Genomic DNA, 4,766 nt, shown 5'->3' with positions numbered 1-4,766 from the left:
AGCAGAAACCCCATTGTGTGCATACTAACAGGTTATGAGCAGAAACCCCATTGTGTGCATACTAACAGGTTATGAGCAGATGATGATTACCTGTGGAATGCCAAAAAGCCAAACCTTGAACCCTAATGAACATATGGAGGTTTGATTTACTGTAGTTATTGAATTATGAAGCCACTGTTGCTAAATGGGTTCCAGTTTGTTGAGCTGTCATTCCCTTTCCTTGTCATAGTGGAATTTCAGCACAAACGGACTGGATTTCTCCAGGCTAAACTGTTACCGCATTTCTAGATGTTCTTACACTACCCTCCTCTTCAGAAGCGTAGAAATAGAATGGTCAGAACATACAGAGCCTTAAGAAAGTATTCAACCTTCGATCTTGATTTGGTAAGTGTTGAACCCCCCGAGTCAATACATGTTAGAATCCCCTTTGGCAGCGATTACAGCTGGGAGTCTTTGAGTCTCTAAAAGCTTTTCACACCTGGATTGTTCAGCATTTTACCCATTATCCCTTTAAAAACTCTTCAAGCTCTGTCAAGTTGGTTGTCAAGTTGGTTGTTGATCATTGCTAGACAACCATTTAAGTCTTGCCATAGATTTCCAAGCTGATTTAAGTAAAAGGTTTAACTTGGCCACTCAAGTACCTTCAATGTTGTCTTGGTAAGCAACTCTTGTAGATTTGGCCTTGTGTTTTAGGTTATTGTCCTGCTGAAAGGTGAATTAATCCCCCAGGGTCTGTTGGAAAGCAGACTGAACCAGGTTTTCCTCTAAGATTTTGCCTGTTTTAGCTCTATTCTGTACATTTTTATCCTGAAAAACTCCCCAGTCCTTATCGATGACAAGCATACCCATAACATAATGCAGACACCACCATGCCTGAAAATATAAAGAGTGGTACTCAGTGATGTGTGGGATTTGCCCCAAACGCTTTTTATTCAGAACAAAATGTTTGTTTCTTTACCAATTTGTTTGCAGTTTTACTTCAGTGCCTCATTGCAAACAGGAGGCATGTTTTGTAATATGTTCTATTCTCTAGAGGCTTCCTTCTTTTCACTCTGTCAGTTAGGTTAGTATTGTGGAGTAACCACACTTGTTGATCCATCCTCAGTTCTCCTATCACAGCCATTAAACGCTTTTAAAATCACATTGGCCACATGGTGAAATCACTGAGCGGTTTCCTGAATAGGAAAACCTCTATGGTCTTTGTGGTTGTATCTGTGTTTGAAATTCACATCTCAAATGTCTTTTTTAATTTTTCCTTTATTTAACTAGGCAAGTCAGTTAAGAACAAATTCTTATTTACAATGACTGCCTAGGAACAGTGGGTTAACTGCCTGTTCAGGGGCAGAACGACAGATTTGTACCTGGTCAGCTCGGGGATTTGATCTTGCAACCTTTCAGTTCCCAGTCCAACGCTCTAACCACGAGGCCTCCTGTCGCCCCTACCTTACAGGTAATTGTATGTGTGGAGTACAGAGATGAGGTAGTCATTCAACCATCATGTTAAAAACTTACTGCACACAGAGTCCATGCAACTTATTATGTGACTTGTTAAGCACATTTTTACTTCTGAGCTTATTTAGACTTGCCTTAACAAAGGGGTTGAATACTTATTGTCTCAAGACATCACAGCTTTAAATGTGATATTAAATTGTTTAACAAAAATCTACAAACAAAATTCCACTTGGACTTAACGGGGTATTGTGTGTGTAGATCAGTGACACAAACATCTCAATTAATCCATTTTAAATTCAGACTGTAACAACGAAATGTTGAAAATGTCAAGGGGGTTGAATACTTCCTGAAGGCCCTGTATTAATACTCATGGGTCGACTTCCTGCCGATCCCTCTGCCTCACTGGGCTTCTTCTTCTTGACATGACATCTCAAGAAGTTGGTTAGCCAAAAAAAGGTTTCTATCCAGTTTAAAGCACATTGATTCTGAAATAGTATAATAATGCCTCATCTCAAGTTCTGCTTTATGAATGCAGGGTCTACACTATTCCCTAGTGCACTACTTTTGGCCTGAGCCCTGTAGGCCCTGGCCAAAAGTAGTGCACTATATTTTAGGGTGCCATTTTAGCTGCAGACATTAAATGTGACTCTGCATTTTTCTAAACTGCTAATGTTTCGTCTTCCTCCTTGTCTTCCGTTTTTAAAGTTCATTTCAGTTCAACTGATTGTGTATTTTGTCTCTGTTTTAGCTGGTGGAATGTGCATAAGTTAGTCAAAGATTGGAAAGTTTACAATTCGTGATACAATTGTTTCACAAATTTTATATATTTAATAAAATGATTTTGTGTTTCTTGCTCACTATATGTTTGGCTGTTCAACTTTATTTTAACACACACACACACACACACACACACACACACACACACACACACACACACACACACACAGACAGAAAAATATGGATAGGCTTGGACAATTAAAATAGTGAAACTTAAGAGCTGGTTTTGCTCAGTAGTAACCACTACAGTGTCAGGTTAGACTGGTAGTAACCACTACAGTGTCAGGTTAGACTGGTAGTAACCACTACAGTGTCAGGTTAGGAGGTTTAGACTGGTAGTAACCACTACAGTGTCAGGTTAGACTGGTAGTAACCACTACAGTGTCAGGTTAGACTGGTAGTAACCACTACAGTGTCAGGTTAGACTGGTAGTAACCACTACAGTGTCAGGTTAGGAGGTTTAGACTGGTAGTAACCACTACAGTGTCAGGTTAGGAGGTTTAGACTGGTAGTAACCACCACAGTGTCAGGATAGACTGGTAGTAACCACTACAGTGTCAGGTTAGACTGGTAGTAACCACTACAGTGTCAGGATAGACTGGTAGTAACCACTACAGTGTCAGGTTAGGAAGTTTAGACTGGTAGTAACCACTACAGTGTCAGGATAGACTGGTAGTAACCACTACAGTGTCAGGATAGACTGGTAGTAACCACTACAGTGTCAGGATAGACTGGTAGTAACCACTACAGTGTCAGGTTAGGAGGTTTAGACTGGTAGTAACCACTACAGTGTCAGGATAGACTGGTAGTAACCACTACAGTGTCAGGATAGACTGGTAGTAACCACTACAGTGTCAGGATAGACTGGTAGTAACCACTACAGTGTCAGGTTAGACTGGTAGTAACCACTACAGTGTCAGGTTAGACTGGTAGTAACCACTACAGTGTCAGGTTAGGAGGTTTAGACTGGTAGTAACCACTACAGTGTCAGGTTAGACTGGTAGTGACCACTACAGTGTCAGGTTAGGAGGTTTAGACTGGTAGTGACCACTACAGTGTCAGGTTAGACTGGTAGTGACCACTACAGTGTCAGGTTAGACTGGTAGTAACCACTACAGTGTCAGGTTAGACTGGTAGTAACCACTACAGTGTCAGGTTAGACTGGTAGTAACCACTACAGTGTCAGGTTAGACTGGTAGTAACCACTACAGTGTCAGGTTAGACTGGTAGTAACCACTACAGTGTCAGGTTAGGAGGTTTAGACTGGTAGTAACCACTACAGTGTCAGGTTAGACTGGTAGTAACCACTACAGTGTCAGGTTAGGAGGTTTAGACTGGTAGTAACCACTACAGTGTCAGGATAGACTGGTAGTAACCACTACAGTGTCAGGTTAGACTGGTAGTAACCACTACAGTGTCAGGATAGACTGGTAGTAACCAGGACTCACTAAACAGAGAACATCCCTGGTCATCCCTACTGCCTCTGATCTGTCAGACTCACTAAACAGAGAACATCCCTGGTCATCCCTACTGCCTCTGATCTGGAGGACTCACTAAACAGAGAACATCCCTGGTCATCCCTACTGCCTCTGATCTGGAGGACTCACTAAACAGAGAACATCCCTGGTCGTCCCTACTGCCTCTGATCTGGAGGACTCACTAAACAGAGAACATCCCTGGTCATCCCTACTGCCTCTGATCTGGAGGACTCACTAAACAGAGAACATCCCTGGTCATCCCCACTGTCTCTGATCTGGTGGACTCACTAAACAGAGAACATCCCTGGTCATCTCTACTGCCTCTGATCTGGAGGACTCACTAAACAGAGAACATCCCTGGTCATCTATACTGCCTCTGATCTGGAGTACTCACTAAACAGAGAACATCCATGGTCATCCCTACTGCCTCTGATCTGGAGGACTCACTAAACAGAGAACATCCCTGGTCGTCCCTACTGCCTCTGATCTGGAGGACTCACTAAACAGAGAACATCCCTGGTCATCCCTACTGCCTCTGATCTGGAGGACTCACTAAACAGAGAACATCCCTGGTCGTCCCTACTGCCTCTGATCTGTCAGACTCACTAAACAGAGAACATCCCTGGTCATCCCTACTGCCTCTGATCTGGAGGACTCACTAAACAGAGAACATCCCTGGTCATCCCTACTGCCTCTGATCTGGAGGACTCACTAAACAGAGAACATCCCTGGTCATCTCTACTGCCTCTGATCTGGAGGACTCACTAAACAGAGAACATCCCTGGTCATCCCTACTGCCTCTGATCTGGAGGACTCACTAAACAGAGAACATCCCTGGTCATCCCCACTGTCTCTGATCTGGTGGACTCACTAAACAGAGAACATCCCTGGTCATCTCTACTGCCTCTGATCTGGAGGACTCACTAAACAGAGAACATCCCTGGTCATCTATACTGCCTCTGATCTGGAGTACTCACTAAACAGAGAACATCCATGGTCATCCCTACTGCCTCTGATCTGGAGGACTCACTAAACAGAGAACATCCCTGGTCATCCCTA

The 4,766-nt window shown here is 43.1% G+C and overlaps 1 protein-coding gene across 1 annotated transcript in view; it reads left to right on the top strand.

Annotated features, from left to right (window-relative positions):
* rab11fip5a (RAB11 family interacting protein 5a (class I)) overlaps window positions 1–2,312 on the top strand; it is a 57,223-nt gene extending 54,911 nt beyond the window's left edge. The window contains exon 5 of the mRNA XM_090209679.1: window positions 1–2,312. This exon is cut by the window's left edge and continues 3,884 nt beyond it. The gene's annotated coding sequence lies outside the window, so the exon portion shown is untranslated.
* The last annotated feature ends 2,454 nt before the right edge of the window (window positions 2,313–4,766 follow it).

The sequence above is a fragment of the Oncorhynchus mykiss genome, chromosome 19, assembly GCF_057628025.1.
Source record: "Oncorhynchus mykiss isolate SJ-2025 chromosome 19, ASM5762802v1, whole genome shotgun sequence".
Classification (NCBI taxonomy): domain Eukaryota; kingdom Metazoa; phylum Chordata; class Actinopteri; order Salmoniformes; family Salmonidae; genus Oncorhynchus; species Oncorhynchus mykiss.
The sequence above is the reverse complement of the archived record's forward strand: the minus strand, read 5'-3'. Positions and strand labels throughout refer to the sequence as shown.